This window comes from Staurois parvus, unplaced genomic scaffold (assembly GCF_062004578.1).
Source record: "Staurois parvus isolate SC_StPar_1 unplaced genomic scaffold, SC_StPar_1.0 ptg000020l, whole genome shotgun sequence".
Lineage (NCBI taxonomy): Eukaryota > Metazoa > Chordata > Amphibia > Anura > Ranidae > Staurois > Staurois parvus.
The window spans coordinates 5,716,460-5,744,451 of record NW_028317816.1 but is presented as its reverse complement, the minus strand read 5'-3'; the positions used below and the strand labels follow the sequence as shown (position 1 = coordinate 5,744,451).

The 27,992-nt window shown below is 44.4% G+C and overlaps 18 non-coding genes across 18 annotated transcripts; 11 read left to right on the top strand and 7 right to left on the bottom strand.

Annotated features, from left to right (window-relative positions):
- Nucleotides 1-417: 417 nt before the first annotated feature.
- TRNAT-AGU (transfer RNA threonine (anticodon AGU)) lies at nt 418-491 on the top strand. The gene has a single exon. It is a non-coding gene; the product is annotated as a tRNA-Thr (tRNA).
- Nucleotides 492-703: 212 nt separating this feature from the next.
- Nucleotides 704-785, bottom strand: TRNAS-GCU (transfer RNA serine (anticodon GCU)). Its single transcript has one exon. It is a non-coding gene; the product is annotated as a tRNA-Ser (tRNA).
- Nucleotides 786-2,437: 1,652 nt separating this feature from the next.
- On the bottom strand, nt 2,438-2,519 carry TRNAS-GCU (transfer RNA serine (anticodon GCU)). Its single transcript has one exon. It is a non-coding gene; the product is annotated as a tRNA-Ser (tRNA).
- Nucleotides 2,520-3,912: 1,393 nt separating this feature from the next.
- On the top strand, nt 3,913-3,986 carry TRNAT-AGU (transfer RNA threonine (anticodon AGU)). The gene has a single exon. It is a non-coding gene; the product is annotated as a tRNA-Thr (tRNA).
- A 1,688-nt stretch (nt 3,987-5,674) lies between these two features.
- Nucleotides 5,675-5,748, top strand: TRNAT-AGU (transfer RNA threonine (anticodon AGU)). The gene has a single exon. It is a non-coding gene; the product is annotated as a tRNA-Thr (tRNA).
- Nucleotides 5,749-7,436: 1,688 nt separating this feature from the next.
- TRNAT-AGU (transfer RNA threonine (anticodon AGU)) lies at nt 7,437-7,510 on the top strand. The gene has a single exon. It is a non-coding gene; the product is annotated as a tRNA-Thr (tRNA).
- Nucleotides 7,511-7,722: 212 nt separating this feature from the next.
- On the bottom strand, nt 7,723-7,804 carry TRNAS-GCU (transfer RNA serine (anticodon GCU)). The gene has a single exon. It is a non-coding gene; the product is annotated as a tRNA-Ser (tRNA).
- Nucleotides 7,805-9,197: 1,393 nt separating this feature from the next.
- Nucleotides 9,198-9,271, top strand: TRNAT-AGU (transfer RNA threonine (anticodon AGU)). The gene has a single exon. It is a non-coding gene; the product is annotated as a tRNA-Thr (tRNA).
- Nucleotides 9,272-10,975: 1,704 nt separating this feature from the next.
- On the top strand, nt 10,976-11,049 carry TRNAT-AGU (transfer RNA threonine (anticodon AGU)). Its single transcript has one exon. It is a non-coding gene; the product is annotated as a tRNA-Thr (tRNA).
- A 1,687-nt stretch (nt 11,050-12,736) lies between these two features.
- On the top strand, nt 12,737-12,810 carry TRNAT-AGU (transfer RNA threonine (anticodon AGU)). Its single transcript has one exon. It is a non-coding gene; the product is annotated as a tRNA-Thr (tRNA).
- Nucleotides 12,811-14,497: 1,687 nt separating this feature from the next.
- TRNAT-AGU (transfer RNA threonine (anticodon AGU)) lies at nt 14,498-14,571 on the top strand. Its single transcript has one exon. It is a non-coding gene; the product is annotated as a tRNA-Thr (tRNA).
- A 212-nt stretch (nt 14,572-14,783) lies between these two features.
- TRNAS-GCU (transfer RNA serine (anticodon GCU)) lies at nt 14,784-14,865 on the bottom strand. The gene has a single exon. It is a non-coding gene; the product is annotated as a tRNA-Ser (tRNA).
- A 1,393-nt stretch (nt 14,866-16,258) lies between these two features.
- On the top strand, nt 16,259-16,332 carry TRNAT-AGU (transfer RNA threonine (anticodon AGU)). The gene has a single exon. It is a non-coding gene; the product is annotated as a tRNA-Thr (tRNA).
- Nucleotides 16,333-18,020: 1,688 nt separating this feature from the next.
- Nucleotides 18,021-18,094, top strand: TRNAT-AGU (transfer RNA threonine (anticodon AGU)). The gene has a single exon. It is a non-coding gene; the product is annotated as a tRNA-Thr (tRNA).
- Nucleotides 18,095-19,782: 1,688 nt separating this feature from the next.
- On the top strand, nt 19,783-19,856 carry TRNAT-AGU (transfer RNA threonine (anticodon AGU)). The gene has a single exon. It is a non-coding gene; the product is annotated as a tRNA-Thr (tRNA).
- A 212-nt stretch (nt 19,857-20,068) lies between these two features.
- Nucleotides 20,069-20,150, bottom strand: TRNAS-GCU (transfer RNA serine (anticodon GCU)). The gene has a single exon. It is a non-coding gene; the product is annotated as a tRNA-Ser (tRNA).
- Nucleotides 20,151-25,352: 5,202 nt separating this feature from the next.
- Nucleotides 25,353-25,434, bottom strand: TRNAS-GCU (transfer RNA serine (anticodon GCU)). Its single transcript has one exon. It is a non-coding gene; the product is annotated as a tRNA-Ser (tRNA).
- A 1,680-nt stretch (nt 25,435-27,114) lies between these two features.
- On the bottom strand, nt 27,115-27,196 carry TRNAS-GCU (transfer RNA serine (anticodon GCU)). Its single transcript has one exon. It is a non-coding gene; the product is annotated as a tRNA-Ser (tRNA).
- Nucleotides 27,197-27,992: the final 796 nt, after the last annotated feature.

Here is a 27,992-nt window from a genome sequence, read left to right as displayed (position 1 = left end):
ACAGACTCTGCCTGTTTAAAATAAGATTAGGTGGGATTGGCCCACTGTTACCTCTTGACTTCACAAGAGATATCTGAGTTGTAGCCTTGGCTCTTAAACCTTTTAGCAAAAAAGAAACAATGTACAAAGCTGGAAAGTTTTCAAGCTACTCGTAAGCTGGTTTTTCTTGGCACCAAACAGCTAAGAAAAATAAGCAATGAAAAAAGAAGAAAAAGAAAAAAACAACAACTTTTGGAGGAGTGATGAGTTCAAATGGACGTTGCATAGTCTCCTTTGCTATCTCCTCCTCTGCCTTTCATGCTGCGTTAGAGATTTTGAAGCTTGATGTACGTAACATTTGTCAAGAAGTTCCTCACAACTGTTCTGTGCCTGTGCTGACACAAGTCTGCCTTTGGCACGAGCACAGTGTCTGGGTGTGGTGCTGTGGCTTAGTTGGTTAAAGCGCCTGTCTAGTAAACAGGAGATCCTGAGTTCGACTCTCAGCAGCGCCTTTCTTTGGCTGCAGATTAAGCCTTTGAAAAGGTTTTAAGAGTGGCCTCGGGAGCTTTTTGCCACAATGGCATGGTTTAGGCAGCAGCCCTGCTCTTGATGCTTCCAGCTGATCTCTTCAAAGCCCTGCGAGTTTGCTGGACCTTTTAGCCTAGGTTATGCCAGCCTGGTGTCCACGGCAAGCACAAAACAGTGCACCTTTAGACGAAGGGCTCGATGAGGATGGGATTCGAACCCATGCATGCAGAGCACAATGGATTAGCAGTCCATCGCCTTAACCACTCGGCCACCTCATCCACAGCAAGCTTGCGAGCTTTGATTTTGGGAGCTGCATGTCACAAGCAGAAACTTGAGGAAAAGACACAAGCAGGATGCCGTTTCTCACCTCCTAATAGAGCACCTTGCTTCCGTGCTGTCAATTCATTGTGACAAAAGCTTCATTCTTCCTTTTCTGCCAAGGGTATAATCAAATGTTACAAATGCAATCAAGGGTGTAAAGCAAGTCACAAGTAGTAATGCTCACCAACTTTGCTGCAGACACGCAGTCTAACGGCATGGAATTAGGAAGCGTCAACAGGTGCAAAATGTCATGTATTCCCCATCTTTTTTTTTCACTTTCTGCTGTTCCTTTTTTATTGGCTCTAGATGATGAACTGTGCCCGCGTCAAGAGAAATTCGCCTGGATGGAGCCACTCTTTTGCCAGGACATTCAGAGATGTAGCTCAACCATCAATTTCAAGTCTACACTTTTCTCCTACCTGGCTGGCATTTTTACATGAATGCAAAGTGTTTGACTGTGGTTGGGGTCCCAAAACTCTTGTCACCGCTTCAGTATCTGTTCCCTTTGACTTCACCTCGGGCAATGATTCATTTGGTTAAAAGACACATGCAGGATGTCTTTCCACAAATAGTCATATTCACAAACTCCTCTTGGCGATCATGAATTCAAACGTCAAGGGTGGAGGATGTATGAAAAATGGCAGCGTTCCTATTTTTCTTCCCCATCTTTGTTCATTTTCAGCCTGTTGATTAGCTCTAGATCAAGGACTCTGTGTTCTTCCAAAAACAGGAGGATGTCTGCCTGCTGTCTTCCAAGGGACAAATGAAAAGTTAGAAGCGTAAGAAACGGTCTGAAGCAAGATGCAGATAGTTTCCTTCCCCAAATCTTTTTGCCCGCATGCATTTCATCTTCACGGGAGTGGAAGCCAAAAGATGGGCAAATTGGTTTTTCCCACCTTCTTTTATTTTCGGTCCATTGTTTGATTCTAGAGCACAGACTCTGCCTGTTTAAAATAAGATTAGGTGGGATTGGCCCACTGTTACCTCTTGACTTCACAAGAGATATCTGAGTTGTAGCCTTGGCTCTTAAACCTTTTAGCAAAAAAGAAACAATGTACAAAGCTGGAAAGTTTTCAAGCTACTCGTAAGCTGGTTTTTCTTGGCACCAAACAGCTAAGAAAAATAAGCAATGAAAAAAGAAGAAAAAGAAAAAAACAACAACTTTTGGAGGAGTGATGAGTTCAAAAGGACGTTGCATAGTCTCCTTTGCTATCTCCTCCTCTGCCTTTCATGCTGCGTTAGAGATTTTGAAGCTTGATGTACGTAACATTTGTCAAGAAGTTCCTCACAACTGTTCTGTGCCTGTGCTGACACAAGTCTGCCTTTGGCACGAGCACAGTGTCTGGGTGTGGTGCTGTGGCTTAGTTGGTTAAAGCGCCTGTCTAGTAAACAGGAGATCCTGAGTTTACAGATTAAGCCTTTGAAAAGGTTTTAAGAGTGACCTCGGGAGCTTTTTGCCACAATGGCATGGTTTAGGCAGCAGCCCTGCTCTTGATGCTTCCAGCTGATCTCTTCAAAGCCCTGCGAGTTTGCTGGACCTTTTAGCCTAGGTTATGCCAGCCTGGTGTCCACGGCAAGCACAAAACAGTGCACCTTTAGACGAAGGGCTCGATGAGGATGGGATTCGAACCCATGCATGCAGAGCACAATGGATTAGCAGTCCATCGCCTTAACCACTCGGCCACCTCATCCACAGCAAGCTTGCGAGCTTTGATTTTGGGAGCTGCATGTCACAAGCAGAAACTTGAGGAAAAGACACAAGCAGGATGCCGTTTCTCACCTCCTAATAGAGCACCTTGCTTCCGTGCTGTCAATTCATTGTGACAAAAGCTTCATTCTTCCTTTTCTGCCAAGGGTATAATCAAATGTTACAAATGCAATCAAGGGTGTAAAGCAAGTCACAAGTAGTAATGCTCACCAACTTTGCTGCAGACACGCAGTCTAACGGCATGGAATTAGGAAGCGTCAACAGGTGCAAAATGTCATGTATTCCCCATCTTTTTTTTTCACTTTCTGCTGTTCCTTTTTTATTGGCTCTAGATGATGAACTGTGCCCGCGTCAAGAGAAATTCGCCTGGATGGAGCCACTCTTTTGCCAGGACATTCAGAGATGTAGCTCAACCATCAATTTCAAGTCTACACTTTTCTCCTACCTGGCTGGCATTTTTACATGAATGCAAAGTGTTTGACTGTGGTTGGGGTCCCAAAACTCTTGTCACCGCTTCAGTATCTGTTCCCTTTGACTTCACCTCGGGCAATGATTCATTTGGTTAAAAGACACATGCAGGATGTCTTTCCACAAATAGTCATATTCACAAACTCCTCTTGGCGATCATGAATTCAAACGTCAAGGGTGGAGGATGTATGAAAAATGGCAGCGTTCCTATTTTTCTTCCCCATCTTTGTTCATTTTCAGCCTGTTGATTAGCTCTAGATCAAGGACTCTGTGTTCTTCCAAAAACAGGAGGATGTCTGCCTGCTGTCTTCCAAGGGACAAATGAAAAGTTAGAAGCGTAAGAAACGGTCTGAAGCAAGATGCAGATAGTTTCCTTCCCCAAATCTTTTTGCCCGCATGCATTTCATCTTCACGGGAGTGGAAGCCAAAAGATGGGCAAATTGGTTTTTCCCACCTTCTTTTATTTTCGGTCCATTGTTTGATTCTAGAGCACAGACTCTGCCTGTTTAAAATAAGATTAGGTGGGATTGGCCCACTGTTACCTCTTGACTTCACAAGAGATATCTGAGTTGTAGCCTTGGCTCTTAAACCTTTTAGCAAAAATGAAGCAAAGTACAAAGCTGGAAAGTTTTCAAGCTACTCGTAAGCTGGTTTTTCTTGGCACCAAACAGCTAAGAAAAATAAGCAATGAAAAAAGAAGAAAAAGAAAAAAACAACAACTTTTGGAGGAGTGATGAGTTCAAAAGGACGTTGCATAGTCTCCTTTGCTATCTCCTCCTCTGCCTTTCATGCTGCGTTAGAGATTTTGAAGCTTGATGTGCGTAACATTTGTCAAGAAGTTCCTCACAACTGTTCTGTGCCTGTGCTGACACAAGTCTGCCTTTGGCACGAGCACAGTGTCCGGGTGTGGTGCTGTGGCTTAGTTGGTTAAAGCGCCTGTCTAGTAAACAGGAGATCCTGAGTTCGACTCTCAGCAGCGCCTTTCTTTGGCTGCAGATTAAGCCCTTGAAAAGGTTTTAAGAGTGCCCTCGGGAGCTTTGTGCCGCAATGGCATGGTTTAGGCAGCAGCCCTGCTCTTAATGCTTCCAGCTGATCTCTTCAAAGCCCTGCGAGTTTGCTGGACCTTTTAGCCTAGGTTATGCCAGCCTGGTGTCCACGGCAAAGCACAAAACATTGCACCTTTAGACGAAGGGCTCGATGAGGATGGGATTCGAACCCATGCATTCAGAGCACAATGGATTAGCAGTCCATCGCCTTAACCACTCGGCCACCTCATCCACAGGAAGCTTGCGAGCTTTGATTTTGGGAGCTCCATGTCACAAGCAGGAACTTGAGGAAAAGACACAAGCAGGATGCCGTTTCTCACCTCCTAATAGAGCACCTTGCTTCCGTGCTGTCAATTCATTGTGACAAAAGCTTCATTCTTCCTTTTCTGCCAAGGGTATAATCAAATGTTACAAATGCAATCAAGGGTGTAAAGCAAGTCACAAGTAGTAATGCTCACCAACTTTGCTGCAGACACGCAGTCTAACGGCATGGAATTAGGAAGCGTCAACAGGTGCAAAATGTCATGTATTCCCCATCTTTTTTTTTCACTTTCTGCTGTTCCTTTTTTATTGGCTCTAGATGATGAACTGTGCCCGCGTCAAGAGAAATTCGCCTGGATGGAGCCACTCTTTTGCCAGGACATTCAGAGATGTAGCTCAACCATCAATTTCAAGTCTACACTTTTCTCCTACCTGGCTGGCATTTTTACATGAATGCAAAGTGTTTGACTGTGGTTGGGGTCCCAAAACTCTTGTCACAGCTTCAGTATCTGTTCCCTTTGACTTCACCTCGGGCAATGATTCATTTGGTTAAAAGACACATGCAGGATGTCTTTCCACAAATAGTCATATTCACAAACTCCTCTTGGCGATCATGAATTCAAACATCAAGGGTGGAGGATGTATGAAAAATGGCAGCGTTCCTATTTTTCTTCCCCATCTTTGTTCATTTTCAGCCTGTTGATTAGCTCTAGATCAAGGACTCTGTGTTCTTCCAAAAACAGGAGGATGTCTGCCTGCTGTCTTCCAAGGGACAAATGAAAAGTTAGAAGCGTAAGAAACGGTCTGAAGCAAGATGCAGATAGTTTCCTTCCCCAAATCTTTTTGCCCGCATGCATTTCATCTTCACGGGAGTGGAAGCCAAAAGATGGGCAAATTGGTTTTTCCCACCTTCTTTTATTTTCGGTCCATTGTTTGATTCTAGAGCACAGACTCTGCCTGTTTAAAATAAGATTAGGTGGGATTGGCCCACTGTTACCTCTTGACTTCACAAGAGATATCTGAGTTGTAGCCTTGGCTCTTAAACCTTTTAGCAAAAATGAAGCAAAGTACAAAGCTGGAAAGTTTTCAAGCTACTCGTAAGCTGGTTTTTCTTGGCACCAAGCAGCTAAGAAAAATAAGCAATGAAAAAAGAAGAAAAAGAAAAAAACAACAACTTTTGGAGGAGTGATGAGTTCAAAAGGACGTTGCATAGTCTCCTTTGCTATCTCCTCCTCTGCCTTTCATGCTGCGTTAGAGATTTTGAAGCTTGATGTGCGTAACATTTGTCAAGAAGTTCCTCACAACTGTTCTGTGCCTGTGCTGACACAAGTCTGCCTTTGGCACGAGCACAGTGTCCGGGTGTGGTGCTGTGGCTTAGTTGGTTAAAGCGCCTGTCTAGTAAACAGGAGATCCTGAGTTCGACTCTCAGCAGCGCCTTTCTTTGGCTGCAGATTAAGCCCTTGAAAAGGTTTTAAGAGTGGCCTCGGGAGCTTTGTGCCGCAATGGCATGGTTTAGGCAGCAGCCCTGCTCTTGATGCTTCCAGCTGATCTCTTCAAAGCCCTGCGAGTTTGCTGGACCTTTTAGCCTAGGTTATGCCAGCCTGGTGTCCACGGCAAAGCACAAAACATTGCACCTTTAGACGAAGGGCTCGATGAGGATGGGATTCAAACCCATGTATTCAGAGCACAATGGATTAGCAGTCCATCGCCTTAACCACTCGGCCACCTCATCCACAGCAAGCTTGCGAGCTTTGATTTTGGGAGCTCCATGTCACAAGCAGGAACTTGAGGAAAAGACACAAGCAGGATGCCGTTTCTCACCTCCTAATAGAGCACCTTGCTTCCGTGCTGTCAATTCATTGTGACAAAAGCTTCATTCTTCCTTTTCTGCCAAGGGTATAATCAAATGTTACAAATGCAATCAAGGGTGTAAAGCAAGTCACAAGTAGTAATGCTCACCAACTTTGCTGCAGACACGCAGTCTAACGGCATGGAATTAGGAAGCGTCAACAGGTGCAAAATGTCATGTATTCCCCATCTTTTTTTTTCACTTTCTGCTGTTCCTTTTTTATTGGCTCTAGATGATGAACTGTGCCCGCGTCAAGAGAAATTCGCCTGGATGGAGCCACTCTTTTGCCAGGACATTCAGAGATGTAGCTCAACCATCAATTTCAAGTCTACACTTTTCTCCTACCTGGCTGGCATTTTTACATGAATGCAAAGTGTTTGACTGTGGTTGGGGTCCCAAAACTCTTGTCACAGCTTCAGTATCTGTTCCCTTTGACTTCACCTCGGGCAATGATTCATTTGGTTAAAAGACACATGCAGGATGTCTTTCCACAAATAGTCATATTCACAAACTCCTCTTGGCGATCATGAATTCAAACGTCAAGGGTGGAGGATGTATGAAAAATGGCAGCGTTCCTATTTTTCTTCCCCATCTTTGTTCATTTTCAGCCTGTTGATTAGCTCTAGATCAAGGACTCTGTGTTCTTCCAAAAACAGGAGGATGTCTGCCTGCTGTCTTCCAAGGGACAAATGAAAAGTTAGAAGCGTAAGAAATGGTCTGAAGCAAGATGCAGATAGTTTCCTTCCCCAAATCTTTTTGCCCGCATGCATTTCATCTTCACGGGAGTGGAAGCCAAAAGATGGGCAAATTGGTTTTTCCCACCTTCTTTTATTTTCGGTCCATTGTTTGATTCTAGAGCACAGACTCTGCCTGTTTAAAATAAGATTAGGTGGGATTGGCCCACTGTTACCTCTTGACTTCACAAGAGATATCTGAGTTGTAGCCTTGGCTCTTAAACCTTTTAGCAAAAAAGAAACAATGTACAAAGCTGGAAAGTTTTCAAGCTACTCGTAAGCTGGTTTTTCTTGGCACCAAACAGCTAAGAAAAATAAGCAATGAAAAAAGAAGAAAAAGAAAAAAACAACAACTTTTGGAGGAGTGATGAGTTCAAAAGGACGTTGCATAGTCTCCTTTGCTATCTCCTCCTCTGCCTTTCATGCTGCGTTAGAGATTTTGAAGCTTGATGTGCGTAACATTTGTCAAGAAGTTCCTCACAACTGTTCTGTGCCTGTGCTGACACAAGTCTGCCTTTGGCACGAGCACAGTGTCCGGGTGTGGTGCTGTGGCTTAGTTGGTTAAAGCGCCTGTCTAGTAAACAGGAGATCCTGAGTTCGACTCTCAGCAGCGCCTTTCTTTGGCTGCAGATTAAGCCCTTGAAAAGGTTTTAAGAGTGGCCTCGGGAGCTTTGTGCCGCAATGGCATGGTTTAGGCAGCAGCCCTGCTCTTGATGCTTCCAGCTGATCTCTTCAAAGCCCTGCGAGTTTGCTGGACCTTTTAGCCTAGGTTATGCCAGCCTGGTGTCCACGGCAAGCACAAAACAGTGCACCTTTAGACGAAGGGCTCGATGAGGATGGGATTCGAACCCATGCATGCAGAGCACAATGGATTAGCAGTCCATCGCCTTAACCACTCGGCCACCTCATCCACAGCAAGCTTGCGAGCTTTGATTTTGGGAGCTGCATGTCACAAGCAGAAACTTGAGGAAAAGACACAAGCAGGATGCCGTTTCTCACCTCCTAATAGAGCACCTTGCTTCCGTGCTGTCAATTCATTGTGACAAAAGCTTCATTCTTCCTTTTCTGCCAAGGGTATAATCAAATGTTACAAATGCAATCAAGGGTGTAAAGCAAGTCACAAGTAGTAATGCTCACCAACTTTGCTGCAGACACGCAGTCTAACGGCATGGAATTAGGAAGCGTCAACAGGTGCAAAATGTCATGTATTCCCCATCTTTTTTTTTCACTTTCTGCTGTTCCTTTTTTATTGGCTCTAGATGATGAACTGTGCCCGCGTCAAGAGAAATTCGCCTGGATGGAGCCACTCTTTTGCCAGGACATTCAGAGATGTAGCTCAACCATCAATTTCAAGTCTACACTTTTCTCCTACCTGGCTGGCATTTTTACATGAATGCAAAGTGTTTGACTGTGGTTGGGGTCCCAAAACTCTTGTCACCGCTTCAGTATCTGTTCCCTTTGACTTCACCTCGGGCAATGATTCATTTGGTTAAAAGACACATGCAGGATGTCTTTCCACAAATAGTCATATTCACAAACTCCTCTTGGCGATCATGAATTCAAACGTCAAGGGTGGAGGATGTATGAAAAATGGCAGCGTTCCTATTTTTCTTCCCCATCTTTGTTCATTTTCAGCCTGTTGATTAGCTCTAGATCAAGGACTCTGTGTTCTTCCAAAAACAGGAGGATGTCTGCCTGCTGTCTTCCAAGGGACAAATGAAAAGTTAGAAGCGTAAGAAACGGTCTGAAGCAAGATGCAGATAGTTTCCTTCCCCAAATCTTTTTGCCCGCATGCATTTCATCTTCACGGGAGTGGAAGCCAAAAGATGGGCAAATTGGTTTTTCCCACCTTCTTTTATTTTCGGTCCATTGTTTGATTCTAGAGCACAGACTCTGCCTGTTTAAAATAAGATTAGGTGGGATTGGCCCACTGTTACCTCTTGACTTCACAAGAGATATCTGAGTTGTAGCCTTGGCTCTTAAACCTTTTAGCAAAAAAGAAACAATGTACAAAGCTGGAAAGTTTTCAAGCTACTCGTAAGCTGGTTTTTCTTGGCACCAAACAGCTAAGAAAAATAAGCAATGAAAAAAGAAGAAAAAGAAAAAAACAACAACTTTTGGAGGAGTGATGAGTTCAAAAGGACGTTGCATAGTCTCCTTTGCTATCTCCTCCTCTGCCTTTCATGCTGCGTTAGAGATTTTGAAGCTTGATGTACGTAACATTTGTCAAGAAGTTCCTCACAACTGTTCTGTGCCTGTGCTGACACAAGTCTGCCTTTGGCACGAGCACAGTGTCTGGGTGTGGTGCTGTGGCTTAGTTGGTTAAAGCGCCTGTCTAGTAAACAGGAGATCCTGAGTTCGACTCTCAGCAGCGCCTTTCTTTGGCTGCAGATTAAGCCTTTGAAAAGGTTTTAAGAGTGGCCTCGGGAGCTTTTTGCCACAATGGCATGGTTTAGGCAGCAGCCCTGCTCTTGATGCTTCCAGCTGATCTCTTCAAAGCCCTGCGAGTTTGCTGGACCTTTTAGCCTAGGTTATGCCAGCCTGGTGTCCACGGCAAGCACAAAACAGTGCACCTTTAGACGAAGGGCTCGATGAGGATGGGATTCGAACCCATGCATGCAGAGCACAATGGATTAGCAGTCCATCGCCTTAACCACTCGGCCGCCTTAACCACTCGGCCACCTCATCCACAGCAAGCTTGCGAGCTTTGATTTTGGGAGCTGCATGTCACAAGCAGAAACTTGAGGAAAAGACACAAGCAGGATGCCGTTTCTCACCTCCTAATAGAGCACCTTGCTTCCGTGCTGTCAATTCATTGTGACAAAAGCTTCATTCTTCCTTTTCTGCCAAGGGTATAATCAAATGTTACAAATGCAATCAAGGGTGTAAAGCAAGTCACAAGTAGTAATGCTCACCAACTTTGCTGCAGACACGCAGTCTAACGGCATGGAATTAGGAAGCGTCAACAGGTGCAAAATGTCATGTATTCCCCATCTTTTTTTTTCACTTTCTGCTGTTCCTTTTTTATTGGCTCTAGATGATGAACTGTGCCCGCGTCAAGAGAAATTCGCCTGGATGGAGCCACTCTTTTGCCAGGACATTCAGAGATGTAGCTCAACCATCAATTTCAAGTCTACACTTTTCTCCTACCTGGCTGGCATTTTTACATGAATGCAAAGTGTTTGACTGTGGTTGGGGTCCCAAAACTCTTGTCACCGCTTCAGTATCTGTTCCCTTTGACTTCACCTCGGGCAATGATTCATTTGGTTAAAAGACACATGCAGGATGTCTTTCCACAAATAGTCATATTCACAAACTCCTCTTGGCGATCATGAATTCAAACGTCAAGGGTGGAGGATGTATGAAAAATGGCAGCGTTCCTATTTTTCTTCCCCATCTTTGTTCATTTTCAGCCTGTTGATTAGCTCTAGATCAAGGACTCTGTGTTCTTCCAAAAACAGGAGGATGTCTGCCTGCTGTCTTCCAAGGGACAAATGAAAAGTTAGAAGCGTAAGAAACGGTCTGAAGCAAGATGCAGATAGTTTCCTTCCCCAAATCTTTTTGCCCGCATGCATTTCATCTTCACGGGAGTGGAAGCCAAAAGATGGGCAAATTGGTTTTTCCCACCTTCTTTTATTTTCGGTCCATTGTTTGATTCTAGAGCACAGACTCTGCCTGTTTAAAATAAGATTAGGTGGGATTGGCCCACTGTTACCTCTTGACTTCACAAGAGATATCTGAGTTGTAGCCTTGGCTCTTAAACCTTTTAGCAAAAATGAAGCAAAGTACAAAGCTGGAAAGTTTTCAAGCTACTCGTAAGCTGGTTTTTCTTGGCACCAAACAGCTAAGAAAAATAAGCAATGAAAAAAGAAGAAAAAGAAAAAAACAACAACTTTTGGAGGAGTGATGAGTTCAAAAGGACGTTGCATAGTCTCCTTTGCTATCTCCTCCTCTGCCTTTCATGCTGCGTTAGAGATTTTGAAGCTTGATGTGCGTAACATTTGTCAAGAAGTTCCTCACAACTGTTCTGTGCCTGTGCTGACACAAGTCTGCCTTTGGCACAAGCACAGTGTCCGGGTGTGGTGCTGTGGCTTAGTTGGTTAAAGCGCCTGTCTAGTAAACAGGAGATCCTGAGTTCGACTCTCAGCAGCGCCTTTCTTTGGCTGCAGATTAAGCCCTTGAAAAGGTTTTAAGAGTGGCCTCGGGAGCTTTGTGCCGCAATGGCATGGTTTAGGCAGCAGCCCTGCTCTTGATGCTTCCAGCTGATCTCTTCAAAGCCCTGTGAGTTTGCTGGACCTTTTAGCCTAGGTTATGCCAGCCTGGTGTCCACGGCAAGCACAAAACAGTGCACCTTTAGACGAAGGGCTCGATGAGAATGGGATTCGAACCCATGCATGCAGAGCACAATGGATTAGCAGTCCATCGCCTTAACCACTCGGCCACCTCATCCACAGCAAGCTTGCGAGCTTTGATTTTGGGAGCTGCATGTCACAAGCAGAAACTTGAGGAAAAGACACAAGCAGGATGCCGTTTCTCACCTCCTAATAGAGCACCTTGCTTCCGTGCTGTCAATTCATTGTGACAAAAGCTTCATTCTTCCTTTTCTGCCAAGGGTATAATCAAATGTTACAAATGCAATCAAGGGTGTAAAGCAAGTCACAAGTAGTAATGCTCACCAACTTTGCTGCAGACACGCAGTCTAACGGCATGGAATTAGGAAGCGTCAACAGGTGCAAAATGTCATGTATTCCCCATCTTTTTTTTTCACTTTCTGCTGTTCCTTTTTTATTGGCTCTAGATGATGAACTGTGCCCGCGTCAAGAGAAATTCGCCTGGATGGAGCCACTCTTTTGCCAGGACATTCAGAGATGTAGCTCAACCATCAATTTCAAGTCTACACTTTTCTCCTACCTGGCTGGCATTTTTACATGAATGCAAAGTGTTTGACTGTGGTTGGGGTCCCAAAACTCTTGTCACCGCTTCAGTATCTGTTCCCTTTGACTTCACCTCGGGCAATGATTCATTTGGTTAAAAGACACATGCAGGATGTCTTTCCACAAATAGTCATATTCACAAACTCCTCTTGGCGATCATGAATTCAAACGTCAAGGGTGGAGGATGTATGAAAAATGGCAGCGTTCCTATTTTTCTTCCCCATCTTTGTTCATTTTCAGCCTGTTGATTAGCTCTAGATCAAGGACTCTGTGTTCTTCCAAAAACAGGAGGATGTCTGCCTGCTGTCTTCCAAGGGACAAATGAAAAGTTAGAAGCGTAAGAAACGGTCTGAAGCAAGATGCAGATAGTTTCCTTCCCCAAATCTTTTTGCCCGCATGCATTTCATCTTCACGGGAGTGGAAGCCAAAAGATGGGCAAATTGGTTTTTCCCACCTTCTTTTATTTTCGGTCCATTGTTTGATTCTAGAGCACAGACTCTGCCTGTTTAAAATAAGATTAGGTGGGATTGGCCCACTGTTACCTCTTGACTTCACAAGAGATATCTGAGTTGTAGCCTTGGCTCTTAAACCTTTTAGCAAAAAAGAAACAATGTACAAAGCTGGAAAGTTTTCAAGCTACTCGTAAGCTGGTTTTTCTTGGCACCAAACAGCTAAGAAAAATAAGCAATGAAAAAAGAAGAAAAAGAAAAAAACAACAACTTTTGGAGGAGTGATGAGTTCAAAAGGACGTTGCATAGTCTCCTTTGCTATCTCCTCCTCTGCCTTTCATGCTGCGTTAGAGATTTTGAAGCTTGATGTACGTAACATTTGTCAAGAAGTTCCTCACAACTGTTCTGTGCCTGTGCTGACACAAGTCTGCCTTTGGCACGAGCACAGTGTCTGGGTGTGGTGCTGTGGCTTAGTTGGTTAAAGCGCCTGTCTAGTAAACAGGAGATCCTGAGTTCGACTCTCAGCAGCGCCTTTCTTTGGCTGCAGATTAAGCCTTTGAAAAGGTTTTAAGAGTGGCCTCGGGAGCTTTTTGCCACAATGGCATGGTTTAGGCAGCAGCCCTGCTCTTGATGCTTCCAGCTGATCTCTTCAAAGCCCTGCGAGTTTGCTGGACCTTTTAGCCTAGGTTATGCCAGCCTGGTGTCCACGGCAAGCACAAAACAGTGCACCTTTAGACGAAGGGCTCGATGAGGATGGGATTCGAACCCATGCATGCGGAGCACAATGGATTAGCAGTCCATCGCCTTAACCACTCGGCCACCTCATCCACAGCAAGCTTGCGAGCTTTGATTTTGGGAGCTGCATGTCACAAGCAGAAACTTGAGGAAAAGACACAAGCAGGATGCCGTTTCTCACCTCCTAATAGAGCACCTTGCTTCCGTGCTGTCAATTCATTGTGACAAAAGCTTCATTCTTCCTTTTCTGCCAAGGGTATAATCAAATGTTACAAATGCAATCAAGGGTGTAAAGCAAGTCACAAGTAGTAATGCTCACCAACTTTGCTGCAGACACGCAGTCTAACGGCATGGAATTAGGAAGCGTCAACAGGTGCAAAATGTCATGTATTCCCCATCTTTTTTTTTCACTTTCTGCTGTTCCTTTTTTATTGGCTCTAGATGATGAACTGTGCCCGCGTCAAGAGAAATTCGCCTGGATGGAGCCACTCTTTTGCCAGGACATTCAGAGATGTAGCTCAACCATCAATTTCAAGTCTACACTTTTCTCCTACCTGGCTGGCATTTTTACATGAATGCAAAGTGTTTGACTGTGGTTGAGGTCCCAAAACTCTTGTCACCGCTTCAGTATCTGTTCCCTTTGACTTCACCTCGGGCAATGATTCATTTGGTTAAAAGACACATGCAGGATGTCTTTCCACAAATAGTCATATTCACAAACTCCTCTTGGCGATCATGAATTCAAACGTCAAGGGTGGAGGATGTATGAAAAATGGCAGCGTTCCTATTTTTCTTCCCCATCTTTGTTCATTTTCAGCCTGTTGATTAGCTCTAGATCAAGGACTCTGTGTTCTTCCAAAAACAGGAGGATGTCTGCCTGCTGTCTTCCAAGGGACAAATGAAAAGTTAGAAGCGTAAGAAACGGTCTGAAGCAAGATGCAGATAGTTTCCTTCCCCAAATCTTTTTGCCCGCATGCATTTCATCTTCACGGGAGTGGAAGCCAAAAGATGGGCAAATTGGTTTTTCCCACCTTCTTTTATTTTCGGTCCATTGTTTGATTCTAGAGCACAGACTCTGCCTGTTTAAAATAAGATTAGGTGGGATTGGCCCACTGTTACCTCTTGACTTCACAAGAGATATCTGAGTTGTAGCCTTGGCTCTTAAACCTTTTAGCAAAAAAGAAACAATGTACAAAGCTGGAAAGTTTTCAAGCTACTCGTAAGCTGGTTTTTCTTGACACCAAACAGCTAAGAAAAATAAGCAATGAAAAAAGAAGAAAAAGAAAAAAACAACAACTTTTGGAGGAGTGATGAGTTCAAAAGGACGTTGCATAGTCTCCTTTGCTATCTCCTCCTCTGCCTTTCATGCTGCGTTAGAGATTTTGAAGCTTGATGTACGTAACATTTGTCAAGAAGTTCCTCACAACTGTTCTGTGCCTGTGCTGACACAAGTCTGCCTTTGGCACGAGCACAGTGTCTGGGTGTGGTGCTGTGGCTTAGTTGGTTAAAGCGCCTGTCTAGTAAACAGGAGATCCTGAGTTCGACTCTCAGCAGCGCCTTTCTTTGGCTGCAGATTAATCCTTTGAAAAGGTTTTAAGAGTGGCCTCGGGAGCTTTTTGCCACAATGGCATGGTTTAGGCAGCAGCCCTGCTCTTGATGCTTCCAGCTGATCTCTTCAAAGCCCTGCGAGTTTGCTGGACCTTTTAGCCTAGGTTATGCCAGCCTGGTGTCCACGGCAAGCACAAAACAGTGCACCTTTAGACGAAGGGCTCGATGAGGATGGGATTCGAACCCATGCATGCAGAGCACAATGGATTAGCAGTCCATCGCCTTAACCACTCGGCCACCTCATCCACAGCAAGCTTGCGAGCTTTGATTTTGGGAGCTGCATGTCACAAGCAGAAACTTGAGGAAAAGACACAAGCAGGATGCCGTTTCTCACCTCCTAATAGAGCACCTTGCTTCCGTGCTGTCAATTCATTGTGACAAAAGCTTCATTCTTCCTTTTCTGCCAAGGGTATAATCAAATGTTACAAATGCAATCAAGGGTGTAAAGCAAGTCACAAGTAGTAATGCTCACCAACTTTGCTGCAGACACGCAGTCTAACGGCATGGAATTAGGAAGCGTCAACAGGTGCAAAATGTCATGTATTCCCCATCTTTTTTTTTCACTTTCTGCTGTTCCTTTTTTATTGGCTCTAGATGATGAACTGTGCCCGCGTCAAGAGAAATTCGCCTGGATGGAGCCACTCTTTTGCCAGGACATTCAGAGATGTAGCTCAACCATCAATTTCAAGTCTACACTTTTCTCCTACCTGGCTGGCATTTTTACATGAATGCAAAGTGTTTGACTGTGGTTGGGGTCCCAAAACTCTTGTCACCGCTTCAGTATCTGTTCCCTTTGACTTCACCTCGGGCAATGATTCATTTGGTTAAAAGACACATGCAGGATGTCTTTCCACAAATAGTCATATTCACAAACTCCTCTTGGCGATCATGAATTCAAACGTCAAGGGTGGAGGATGTATGAAAAATGGCAGCGTTCCTATTTTTCTTCCCCATCTTTGTTCATTTTCAGCCTGTTGATTAGCTCTAGATCAAGGACTCTGTGTTCTTCCAAAAACAGGAGGATGTCTGCCTGCTGTCTTCCAAGGGACAAATGAAAAGTTAGAAGCGTAAGAAACGGTCTGAAGCAAGATGCAGATAGTTTCCTTCCCCAAATCTTTTTGCCCGCATGCATTTCATCTTCACGGGAGTGGAAGCCAAAAGATGGGCAAATTGGTTTTTCCCACCTTCTTTTATTTTCGGTCCATTGTTTGATTCTAGAGCACAGACTCTGCCTGTTTAAAATAAGATTAGGTGGGATTGGCCCACTGTTACCTCTTGACTTCACAAGAGATATCTGAGTTGTAGCCTTGGCTCTTAAACCTTTTAGCAAAAAAGAAACAATGTACAAAGCTGGAAAGTTTTCAAGCTACTCGTAAGCTGGTTTTTCTTGGCACCAAACAGCTAAGAAAAATAAGCAATGAAAAAAGAAGAAAAAGAAAAAAACAACAACTTTTGGAGGAGTGATGAGTTCAAAAGGACGTTGCATAGTCTCCTTTGCTATCTCCTCCTCTGCCTTTCATGCTGCGTTAGAGATTTTGAAGCTTGATGTGCGTAACATTTGTCAAGAAGTTCCTCACAACTGTTCTGTGCCGGTGCTGACACAAGTCTGCCTTTGGCACGAGCACAGTGTCCGGGTGTGGTGCTGTGGCTTAGTTGGTTAAAGCGCCTGTCTAGTAAACAGGAGATCCTGAGTTCGACTCTCAGCAGCGCCTTTCTTTGGCTGCAGATTAAGCCCTTGAAAAGGTTTTAAGAGTGCCCTCGGGAGCTTTGTGCCGCAATGGCATGGTTTAGGCAGCAGCCCTGCTCTTAATGCTTCCAGCTGATCTCTTCAAAGCCCTGCGAGTTTGCTGGACCTTTTAGCCAAGGTTATGCCAGCCTGGTGTCCACGGCAAAGCACAAAACATTGCACCTTTAGACGAAGGGCTCGATGAGGATGGGATTCGAACCCATGCATTCAGAGCACAATGGATTAGCAGTCCATCGCCTTAACCACTCGGCCACCTCATCCACAGGAAGCTTGCGAGCTTTGATTTTGGGAGCTGCATGTCACAAGCAGGAACTTGAGGAAAAGACACAAGCAGGATGCCGTTTCTCACCTCCTAATAGAGCACCTTGCTTCCGTGCTGTCAATTCATTGTGACAAAAGCTTCATTCTTCCTTTTCTGCCAAGGGTATAATCAAATGTTACAAATGCAATCAAGGGTGTAAAGCAAGTCACAAGTAGTAATGCTCACCAACTTTGCTGCAGACACGCAGTCTAACGGCATGGAATTAGGAAGCGTCAACAGGTGCAAAATGTCATGTATTCCCCATCTTTTTTTTTCACTTTCTGCTGTTCCTTTTTTATTGGCTCTAGATGATGAACTGTGCCCGCGTCAAGAGAAATTCGCCTGGATGGAGCCACTCTTTTGCCAGGACATTCAGAGATGTAGCTCAACCATCAATTTCAAGTCTACACTTTTCTCCTACCTGGCTGGCATTTTTACATGAATGCAAAGTGTTTGACTGTGGTTGGGGTCCCAAAACTCTTGTCACAGCTTCAGTATCTGTTCCCTTTGACTTCACCTCGGGCAATGATTCATTTGGTTAAAAGACACATGCAGGATGTCTTTCCACAAATAGTCATATTCACAAACTCCTCTTGGCGATCATGAATTCAAACATCAAGGGTGGAGGATGTATGAAAAATGGCAGCGTTCCTATTTTTCTTCCCCATCTTTGTTCATTTTCAGCCTGTTGATTAGCTCTAGATCAAGGACTCTGTGTTCTTCCAAAAACAGGAGGATGTCTGCCTGCTGTCTTCCAAGGGACAAATGAAAAGTTAGAAGCGTAAGAAACGGTCTGAAGCAAGATGCAGATAGTTTCCTTCCCCAAATCTTTTTGCCCGCATGCATTTCATCTTCACGGGAGTGGAAGCCAAAAGATGGGCAAATTGGTTTTTCCCACCTTCTTTTATTTTCGGTCCATTGTTTGATTCTAGAGCACAGACTCTGCCTGTTTAAAATAAGATTAGGTGGGATTGGCCCACTGTTACCTCTTGACTTCACAAGAGATATCTGAGTTGTAGCCTTGGCTCTTAAACCTTTTAGCAAAAATGAAGCAAAGTACAAAGCTGGAAAGTTTTCAAGCTACTCGTAAGCTGGTTTTTCTTGGCACCAAACAGCTAAGAAAAATAAGCAATGAAAAAAGAAGAAAAAGAAAAAAACAACAACTTTTGGAGGAGTGATGAGTTCAAAAGGACGTTGCATAGTCTCCTTTGCTATTTCCTCCTCTGCCTTTCATGCTGCGTTAGAGATTTTGAAGCTTGATGTGCGTAACATTTGTCAAGAAGTTCCTCACAACTGTTCTGTGCCTGTGCTGACACAAGTCTGCCTTTGGCACGAGCACAGTGTCCGGGTGTGGTGCTGTGGCTTAGTTGGTTAAAGCGCCTGTCTAGTAAACAGGAGATCCTGAGTTCGACTCTCAGCAGCGCCTTTCTTTGGCTGCAGATTAAGCCCTTGAAAAGGTTTTAAGAGTGGCCTCGGGAGCTTTGTGCCGCAATGGCATGGTTTAGGCAGCAGCCCTGCTCTTGATGCTTCCAGCTGATCTCTTCAAAGCCCTGCGAGTTTGCTGGACCTTTTAGCCTAGGTTATGCCAGCCTGGTGTCCACGGCAAAGCACAAAACATTGCACCTTTAGACGAAGGGCTCGATGAGGATGGGATTCAAACCCATGCATTCAGAGCACAATGGATTAGCAGTCCATCGCCTTAACCACTCGGCCACCTCATCCACAGCAAGCTTGCGAGCTTTGATTTTGGGAGCTCCATGTCACAAGCAGGAACTTGAGGAAAAGACACAAGCAGGATGCCGTTTCTCACCTCCTAATAGAGCACCTTGCTTCCGTGCTGTCAATTCATTGTGACAAAAGCTTCATTCTTCCTTTTCTGCCAAGGGTATAATCAAATGTTACAAATGCAATCAAGGGTGTAAAGCAAGTCACAAGTAGTAATGCTCACCAACTTTGCTGCAGACACGCAGTCTAACGGCATGGAATTAGGAAGCGTCAACAGGTGCAAAATGTCATGTATTCCCCATCTTTTTTTTTCACTTTCTGCTGTTCCTTTTTTATTGGCTCTAGATGATGAACTGTGCCCGCGTCAAGAGAAATTCGCCTGGATGGAGCCACTCTTTTGCCAGGACATTCAGAGATGTAGCTCAACCATCAATTTCAAGTCTACACTTTTCTCCTACCTGGCTGGCATTTTTACATGAATGCAAAGTGTTTGACTGTGGTTGGGGTCCCAAAACTCTTGTCACAGCTTCAGTATCTGTTCCCTTTGACTTCACCTCGGGCAATGATTCATTTGGTTAAAAGACACATGCAGGATGTCTTTCCACAAATAGTCATATTCACAAACTCCTCTTGGCGATCATGAATTCAAACGTCAAGGGTGGAGGATGTATGAAAAATGGCAGCGTTCCTATTTTTCTTCCCCATCTTTGTTCATTTTCAGCCTGTTGATTAGCTCTAGATCAAGGACTCTGTGTTCTTCCAAAAACAGGAGGATGTCTGCCTGCTGTCTTCCAAGGGACAAATGAAAAGTTAGAAGCGTAAGAAACGGTCTGAAGCAAGATGCAGATAGTTTCCTTCCCCAAATCTTTTTGCCCGCATGCATTTCATCTTCACGGGAGTGGAAGCCAAAAGATGGGCAAATTGGTTTTTCCCACCTTCTTTTATTTTCGGTCCATTGTTTGATTCTAGAGCACAGACTCTGCCTGTTTAAAATAAGATTAGGTGGGATTGGCCCACTGTTACCTCTTGACTTCACAAGAGATATCTGAGTTGTAGCCTTGGCTCTTAAACCTTTTAGCAAAAAAGAAACAATGTACAAAGCTGGAAAGTTTTCAAGCTACTCGTAAGCTGGTTTTTCTTGGCACCAAACAGCTAAGAAAAATAAGCAATGAAAAAAGAAGAAAAAGAAAAAAACAACAACTTTTGGAGGAGTGATGAGTTCAAAAGGACGTTGCATAGTCTCCTTTGCTATCTCCTCCTCTGCCTTTCATGCTGCGTTAGAGATTTTGAAGCTTGATGTACGTAACATTTGTCAAGAAGTTCCTCACAACTGTTCTGTGCCTGTGCTGACACAAGTCTGCCTTTGGCACGAGCACAGTGTCTGGGTGTGGTGCTGTGGCTTAGTTGGTTAAAGCGCCTGTCTAGTAAACAGGAGATCCTGAGTTCGACTCTCAGCAGCGCCTTTCTTTGGCTGCAGATTAAGCCTTTGAAAAGGTTTTAAGAGTGGCCTCGGGAGCTTTTTGCCACAATGGCATGGTTTAGGCAGCAGCCCTGCTCTTGATGCTTCCAGCTGATCTCTTCAAAGCCCTGCGAGTTTGCTGGACCTTTTAGCCTAGGTTATGCCAGCCTGGTGTCCACGGCAAGCACAAAACAGTGCACCTTTAGACGAAGGGCTCGATGAGGATGGGATTCGAACCCATGCATGCAGAGCACAATGGATTAGCAGTCCATCGCCTTAACCACTCGGCCACCTCATCCACAGCAAGCTTGCGAGCTTTGATTTTGGGAGCTGCATGTCACAAGCAGAAACTTGAGGAAAAGACACAAGCAGGATGCCGTTTCTCACCTCCTAATAGAGCACCTTGCTTCCGTGCTGTCAATTCATTGTGACAAAAGCTTCATTCTTCCTTTTCTGCCAAGGGTATAATCAAATGTTACAAATGCAATCAAGGGTGTAAAGCAAGTCACAAGTAGTAATGCTCACCAACTTTGCTGCAGACACGCAGTCTAACGGCATGGAATTAGGAAGCGTCAACAGGTGCAAAATGTCATGTATTCCCCATCTTTTTTTTTCACTTTCTGCTGTTCCTTTTTTATTGGCTCTAGATGATGAACTGTGCCCGCGTCAAGAGAAATTCGCCTGGATGGAGCCACTCTTTTTCCAGGACATTCAGAGATGTAGCTCAACCATCAATTTCAAGTCTACACTTTTCTCCTACTTGGCTGGCATTTTTACATGAATGCAAAGTGTTGGACTGTGGTTGGGGTCCCAAAACTCTTGTCACCGCTTCAGTATCTGTTCCCTTTGACTTCACCTCGGGCAATGATTCATTTGGTTAAAAGACACATGCAGGATGTCTTTCCACAAATAGTCATATTCACAAACTCCTCTTGGCGAGCATGAATTCAAACGTCAAGGGTGGAGGATGTATGAAAAATGGCAGCGTTCCTATTTTTCTTCCCCATCTCTGTTCATTTTCAGCCTGTTGATTAGCTCTAGATCAAGGACTCTGTGTTCTTCCAAAAACAGGAGGATGTCTGCCTGCTGTCTTCCAAGGGACAAATGAAAAGTTAGAAGCGTAAGAAACGGTCTGAAGCAAGATGCAGACAGTTTCCTTCCCCAAATCTTTTTGCCCGCATGCATTTCATCTTCACGGGAGTGGAAGCCAAAAGATGGGCAAATTGGTTTTTCCCACCTTCTTTTATTTTCGGTCCATTGTTTGATTCTAGAGCACAGACTCTGCCTGTTTAAAATAAGATTAGGTGGGATTGGCCCACTGTTACCTCTTGACTTCACAAGAGATATCTGAGTTGTAGCCTTGGCTCTTAAACCTTTTAGCAAAAATGAAGCAATGTACAAAGCTGGAAAGTTTTCAAGCTACTCGTAAGCTGGTTTTTCTTGGCACCAAACAGGTAAGAAAAATAAGCAATGAAAAAAGAAGAAAAAGAAAAAAACAACAACTTTTGGAGGAGTGATGAGTTCAAAAGGACGTTGCGTAGTCTCCTTTGCTATCTCCTCCTCTGCCTTTCATGCTGCGTTAGAGATTTTGAAGCTTGATGTGCGTAACATTTGTCAAGAAGTTCCTCACAACTGTTCTGTGCCTGTGCTGACACAAGTCTGCCTTTGGCACGAGCACAGTGTCCGGGTGTGGTGCTGTGGCTTAGTTGGTTAAAGCGCCTGTCTAGTAAACAGGAGATCCTGAGTTTGACTCTCAGCAGTGCCTTTCTTTGGCTGCAGATTAAGCCCTTGAAAAGGTTTTAAGAGTTGCCTCGGGAGCTTTTTGCCACAATGGCATGGTTTAGGCAGCAGCCCTGCTCTTGATGCTTCCAGCTGATCTCTTCAAAGCCCTGCGAGTTTGCTGGACCTTTTAGCCTAGGTTATGCCAGCCTGGTGTCCACGGCAAGCACAAAACAGTGCACCTTTAGACGAAGGGCTCGATGAGGATGGGATTCAAACCCATGCATGCAGAGCACAATGGATTAGCAGTCCATCGCCTTAACCACTCGGCCACCTCATCCACAGCAAGCTTGCGAGCTTTGATTTTGGGAGCTTCATGTCACAAGCAGGAACTTGAGGAAAAGACACAAGCAGGATGCCGTTTCTCACCTCCTAATAGAGCACCTTGCTTCCGTGCTGTCAATTCATTGTGACAAAAGCTTCATTCTTCCTTTTCTGCCAAGGGTATAATCAAATGTTACAAATGCAATCAAGGGTGTAAAGCAAGTCACAAGTAGTAATGCTCACCAACTTTGCTGCAGACACGCAGTCTAACGGCATGGAATTAGGAAGCGTCAACAGGTGCAAAATGTCATGTATTCCCCATCTTTTTTTTTCACTTTCTGCTGTTCCTTTTTTATTGGCTCTAGATGATGAACTGTGCCCGCGTCAAGAGAAATTTGCCTAGATGGAGCCACTCTTTTGCCAGGACATTCAGAGATGTAGCTCAACCATCAATTTCAAGTCTACACTTTTCTCCTACCTGGCTGGCATTTTTACATGAATGCAAAGTGTTTGACTGTGGTTGGGGTCCCAAAACTCTTGTCACAGCTTCAGTATCTGTTCCCTTTGACTTCACCTCGGGCAATGATTCATTTGGTTAAAAGACACATGCAGGATGTCTTTCCACAAATAGTCATATTCACAAACTCCTCTTGGCGATCATGAATTCAAACGTCAAGGGTGGAGGATGTATGAAAAATGGCAGCGTTCCTATTTTTCTTCCCCATCTTTGTTCATTTTCAGCCTGTTGATTAGCTCTAGATCAAGGACTCTGTGTTCTTCCAAAAACAGGAGGATGTCTGCCTGCTGTCTTCCAAGGGACAAATGAAAAGTTAGAAGCGTAAGAAACGGTCTGAAGCAAGATGCAGATAGTTTCCTTCCCCAAATCTTTTTGCCCGCATGCATTTCATCTTCACGGGAGTGGAAGCCAAAAGATGGGCAAATTGGTTTTTCCCACCTTCTTTTATTTTCGGTCCATTGTTTGATTCTAGAGCACAGACTCTGCCTGTTTAAAATAAGATTAGGTGGGATTGGCCCACTGTTACCTCTTGACTTCACAAGAGATATCTGAGTTGTAGCCTTGGCTCTTAAACCTTTTAGCAAAAAAGAAACAATGTACAAAGCTGGAAAGTTTTCAAGCTACTCGTAAGCTGGTTTTTCTTGGCACCAAACAGCTAAGAAAAATAAGCAATGAAAAAAGAAGAAAAAGAAAAAAACAACAACTTTTGGAGGAGTGATGAGTTCAAAAGGACGTTGCATAGTCTCCTTTGCTATCTCCTCCTCTGCCTTTCATGCTGCGTTAGAGATTTTGAAGCTTGATGTGCGTAACATTTGTCAAGAAGTTCCTCACAACTGTTCTGTGCCTGTGCTGACACAAGTCTGCCTTTGGCACAAGCACAGTGTCTGGTGAGGTGCTGTGGCTTAGTTGGTTAAAAGGGCCTGTCTAGTAAACAAGAGATCCTGAGTTTGACTCTCAGCAGCGCCTTTCTTTGGCTGCAGATTAAGCCCTTGAAAAGGTTTAAAGAGTGGCCTTGGGAGCTTTGTGCCGCAATAGCATGGTTTAGGCAGCAGCCCTGCTCTTGATGCTTCCAGCTGATCTCTTCAAAGCCCTGCGAGTTTGCTGGACCTTTTAGCCTAGGTTATGCCAGCCTGGTGTCCACGGCAAAGCACAAAACAGTGCACCTTTAGACGAAGGGCTCGATGAGGATGGGATTTGAACCCATGCATGCAGAGCACAATGGATTAGCAGTCCATCGCCTTAACCACTCAGCCACCTCATCCACAGCAAGCTTGCGAGCTTTGATTTTGGGAGCTTTATGTCACAAGCAGGAACTTGAGGAAAAGACACAAGCAGGATGCCGTTTCTCACCTCCTAATAGAGCACCTTGCTTCCGTGCTGTCAATTCATTGTGACAAAAGCTTCATTCTTCCTTTTCTGCCAAGGGTATAATCAAATGTTACAAATGCAATCAAGGGTGTAAAGCAAGTCACAAGTAGTAATGCTCACCAACTTTGCTGCAGACACGCAGTCTAACGGCATGGAATTAGGAAGCGTCAACAGGTGCAAAATGTCATGTATTCCCCATCTTTTTTTTTCACTTTCTGCTGTTCCTTTTTTATTGGCTCTAGATGATGAACTGTGCCCGCGTCAAGAGAAATTCGCCTGGATGGAGCCACTCTTTTTCCAGGACATTCAGAGATGTAGCTCAACCATCAATTTCAAGTCTACACTTTTCTCCTACTTGGCTGGCATTTTTACATGAATGCAAAGTGTTGGACTGTGGTTGGGGTCCCAAAACTCTTGTCACCGCTTCAGTATCTGTTCCCTTTGACTTCACCTCGGGCAATGATTCATTTGGTTAAAAGACACATGCAGGATGTCTTTCCACAAATAGTCATATTCACAAACTCCTCTTGGCGAGCATGAATTCAAACGTCAAGGGTGGAGGATGTATGAAAAATGGCAGCGTTCCTATTTTTCTTCCCCATCTCTGTTCATTTTCAGCCTGTTGATTAGCTCTAGATCAAGGACTCTGTGTTCTTCCAAAAACAGGAGGATGTCTGCCTGCTGTCTTCCAAGGGACAAATGAAAAGTTAGAAGCGTAAGAAACGGTCTGAAGCAAGATGCAGACAGTTTCCTTCCCCAAATCTTTTTGCCCGCATGCATTTCATCTTCACGGGAGTGGAAGCCAAAAGATGGGCAAATTGGTTTTTCCCACCTTCTTTTATTTTCGGTCCATTGTTTGATTCTAGAGCACAGACTCTGCCTGTTTAAAATAAGATTAGGTGGGATTGGCCCACTGTTACCTCTTGACTTCACAAGAGATATCTGAGTTGTAGCCTTGGCTCTTAAACCTTTTAGCAAAAATGAAGCAATGTACAAAGCTGGAAAGTTTTCAAGCTACTCGTAAGCTGGTTTTTCTTGGCACCAAACAGGTAAGAAAAATAAGCAATGAAAAAAGAAGAAAAAGAAAAAAACAACAACTTTTGGAGGAGTGATGAGTTCAAAAGGACGTTGCGTAGTCTCCTTTGCTATCTCCTCCTCTGCCTTTCATGCTGCGTTAGAGATTTTGAAGCTTGATGTGCGTAACATTTGTCAAGAAGTTCCTCACAACTGTTCTGTGCCTGTGCTGACACAAGTCTGCCTTTGGCACGAGCACAGTGTCCGGGTGTGGTGCTGTGGCTTAGTTGGTTAAAGCGCCTGTCTAGTAAACAGGAGATCCTGAGTTTGACTCTCAGCAGTGCCTTTCTTTGGCTGCAGATTAAGCCCTTGAAAAGGTTTTAAGAGTTGCCTCGGGAGCTTTTTGCCACAATGGCATGGTTTAGGCAGCAGCCCTGCTCTTGATGCTTCCAGCTGATCTCTTCAAAGCCCTGCGAGTTTGCTGGACCTTTTAGCCTAGGTTATGCCAGCCTGGTGTCCACGGCAAGCACAAAACAGTGCACCTTTAGACGAAGGGCTCGATGAGGATGGGATTCGAACCCATGCATGCAGAGCACAATGGATTAGCAGTCCATCGCCTTAACCACTCGGCCACCTCATCCACAGCAAGCTTGCGAGCTTTGATTTTGGGAGCTTCATGTCACAAGCAGGAACTTGAGGAAAAGACACAAGCAGGATGCCGTTTCTCACCTCCTAATAGAGCACCTTGCTTCCGTGCTGTCAATTCATTGTGACAAAAGCTTCATTCTTCCTTTTCTGCCAAGGGTATAATCAAATGTTACAAATGCAATCAAGGGTGTAAAGCAAGTCACAAGTAGTAATGCTCACCAACTTTGCTGCAGACACGCAGTCTAACGGCATGGAATTAGGAAGCGTCAACAGGTGCAAAATGTCATGTATTCCCCATCTTTTTTTTTCACTTTCTGCTGTTCCTTTTTTATTGGCTCTAGATGATGAACTGTGCCCGCGTCAAGAGAAATTTGCCTAGATGGAGCCACTCTTTTGCCAGGACATTCAGAGATGTAGCTCAACCATCAATTTCAAGTCTACACTTTTCTCCTACCTGGCTGGCATTTTTACATGAATGCAAAGTGTTGGACTGTGGTTGGGGTCCCAAAAACTCTTGTCACCGCTTCAGTATCTGTTCCCTTTGACTTCACCTCGGGCAATGATTCATTTGGTTAAAAGACACATGCAGGATGTCTTTCCACAAATAGTCATATTCACAAACTCCTCTTGGCGAGCATGAATTCAAACGTCAAGGGTGGAGGATGTATGAAAAATGGCAGCGTTCCTATTTTTCTTCCCCATCTTTGTTCATTTTCAGCCTGTTGATTAGCTCTAGATCAAGGACTCTGTGTTCTTCCAAAAACAGGAGGATGTCTGCCTGCTGTCTTCCAAGGGACAAATGAAAAGTTAGAAGTGTAAGAAACTGTCTGAAGCAAGATGCAGATAGTTTCCTTCCCCAAATCTTTTTGCCCGCATGCATTTCATCTTCACGGGAGTGGAAGCCAAAAGATGGGCAAATTGGTTTTTCCCACCTTCTTTTATTTTCGGTCCATTGTTTGATTCTAGAGCACAGACTCTGCCTGTTTAAAATAAGATTAGGTGGGATTGGCCCACTGTTACCTCTTGACTTCACAAGAGATATCTGAGTTGTAGCCTTGGCTCTTAAACCTTTTAGCAAAAAAGAAGCAATGTACAAAGCTGGAAAGTTTTCAAGCTACTCGTAAGCTGGTTTTTCTTGGCACCAAACAGGTAAGAAAAATAAGCAATGAAAAAAGAAGAAAAAGAAAAAAACAACAACTTTTGGAGGAGTGATGAGTTCAAAAGGACGTTGCATAGTCTCCTTTGCTATCTCCTCCTCTGCCTTTCATGCTGCGTTAGAGATTTTGAAGCTTGATGTGCGTAACATTTGTCAAGAAGTTCCTCACAACTGTTCTGTGCCTGTGCTGACACAAGTCTGCCTTTGGCACGAGCACAGTGTCTGGGTGTGGTGCTGTGGCTTAGTTGGTTAAAGCGCCTGTCTAGTAAACAGGAGATCCTGAGTTTGACTCTCAGCAGTGCCTTTCTTTGGCTGCAGATTAAGCCCTTGAAAAGGTTTTAAGAGTTGCCTCGGGAGCTTTTTGCCACAATGGCATGGTTTAGGCAGCAGCCCTGCTCTTGATGCTTCCAGCTGATCTCTTCAAAGCCCTGCGAGTTTGCTGGACCTTTTAGCCTAGGTTATGCCAGCCTGGTGTCCACGGCAAGCACAAAACAGTGCACCTTTAGACGAAGGGCTCGATGAGGATGGGATTCGAACCCATGCATGCAGAGCACAATGGATTAGCAGTCCATCGCCTTAACCACTCGGCCACCTCATCCACAGCAAGCTTGCGAGCTTTGATTTTGGGAGCTTCATGTCACAAGCAGGAACTTGAGGAAAAGACACAAGCAGGATGCCGTTTCTCACCTCCTAATAGAGCACCTTGCTTCCGTGCTGTCAATTCATTGTGACAAAAGCTTCATTCTTCCTTTTCTGCCAAGGGTATAATCAAATGTTACAAATGCAATCAAGGGTGTAAAGCAAGTCACAAGTAGTAATGCTCACCAACTTTGCTGCAGACACGCAGTCTAACGGCATGGAATTAGGAAGCGTCAACAGGTGCAAAATGTCATGTATTCCCCATCTTTTTTTTTCACTTTCTGCTGTTCCTTTTTTATTGGCTCTAGATGATGAACTGTGCCCGCGTCAAGAGAAATTCGCCTGGATGGATCCACTCTTTTGCCAGGACATTCAGAGATGTAGCTCAACCATCAATTTCAAGTCTACACTTTTCTCCTACTTGGCTGGCATTTTTACATGAATGCAAAGTGTTGGACTGTGGTTGGGTTCCCAAAACTCTTGTCACCGCTTCAGTATCTGTTCCCTTTGACTTCACCTCGGGCAATGATTCATTTGGTTAAAAGACACATGCAGGATGTCTTTCCACAAATAGTCATATTCACAAACTCCTCTTGGCGAGCATGAATTCAAACGTCAAGGGTGGAGGATGTATGAAAAATGGCAGCGTTCCTATTTTTCTTCCCCATCTTTGTTCATTTTCAGCCTGTTGATTAGCTCTAGATCAAGGACTCTGTGTTCTTCCAAAAACAGGAGGATGTCTGCCTGCTGTCTTC